The sequence below is a fragment of the Tiliqua scincoides genome, chromosome 9 (genome assembly GCF_035046505.1).
Source record: "Tiliqua scincoides isolate rTilSci1 chromosome 9, rTilSci1.hap2, whole genome shotgun sequence".
In the NCBI taxonomy this organism is placed as follows: domain Eukaryota; kingdom Metazoa; phylum Chordata; class Lepidosauria; order Squamata; family Scincidae; genus Tiliqua; species Tiliqua scincoides.
In genome coordinates, this window is record NC_089829.1 from 30,944,050 (window position 1) to 30,945,154 (window position 1,105).

The 1,105-nt window shown below is 45.2% G+C and overlaps 1 pseudogene; it reads left to right on the plus strand.

The window, feature by feature from the left end:
• Positions 1-727: 727 nt before the first annotated feature.
• LOC136660948 (5S ribosomal RNA) lies at positions 728-852 on the plus strand (annotated as a pseudogene).
• Positions 853-1,105: the final 253 nt, after the last annotated feature.

A 1,105-nucleotide genomic window follows, 5' to 3' on the forward strand; every position in this document is an offset into this window, starting at 1 on the left:
ACCCGGGGGGGGGGGTGACACCGCTAGTGACCAAAATCACTAAAATCATAATTTGGAAGAATAATACCATCATGTTATATCAATCAATGCGTAAATTCATGCAGAATGTGTTCTATCTTTGTTCTATTAAAAGGTAAAGCCAAAAAACCAGTGGGGGCGGAGTGATGGTCTATCACCACGCCCACCACCTGGGGTGCTGCCCCGCCCACTGCATGGGGAGGGTGACGTGCTGGCATCCGGCACCATGTGACGTGAGCCCTAGTGACACCACTTGTTCCCAGTGTTTAGAAATAAATAAATAAATAAATAAATAAATAAATAAATAAAGGGACACCAGCAAGGAGGGAGTTCCAGAGGCACTATGTTGGGAATGAGCAGAGATGTTTCTAAACAAGAAAGCCTGCTAAACAAGAGAGCCACCATTTCAAAATAGGTCTCCTTGCCCAGTGCTAAAGTTGTCCTTCTCAAGGGTTCAGCTCCCTGTTCAAGGTTCTAGACATCTCAAGATGTCAAATATTCAGGAGGGATGATTGACACATCTCGTCTATAGTCAGGGCCACTTTCAGTACATGATACCCTTGGACAAATACTGGAGTTCAAATGCCCCAGGAGGACCCACTGCCAGTGTCTGTGAACCTCTTACTTTTCTCCTCTTCTGCTAGTAGCCCTCTCATTGCCAGCATATGCGGAGCTGCCACTTTAATTCCTCCATAAGGCTACCAGAAATGCATGTAGCCATAACTTCTGAGCAGCGCACATGCCCAATCTTGTCTGATCTTGGAAGCTAAGCAGGGTCAGGCCTGGTTAGTACTTGGATGGGAGACCGCCTGGGAATACCAGGTGCTGTAGGCTTATACCATAGTCTTTCGAGACTGAAGGTTGCCAACCATAACTTCTGAATAGGGTTTTATTGAAGGCAACTGGCAATAGATTCTGAATGGGCCATGAGTATATTGGTCACTATTTTGCATGTATTGTATTTGCTGTGTAGGACATGGGAGAACATCAGTTCACAACTCCACAGAAGGAACTAGACAGGAGAAATGTACTCATCCTTCATTTCAGTGCAACACTTTAGCAACAGTTATTGCACTAAAATGACCCA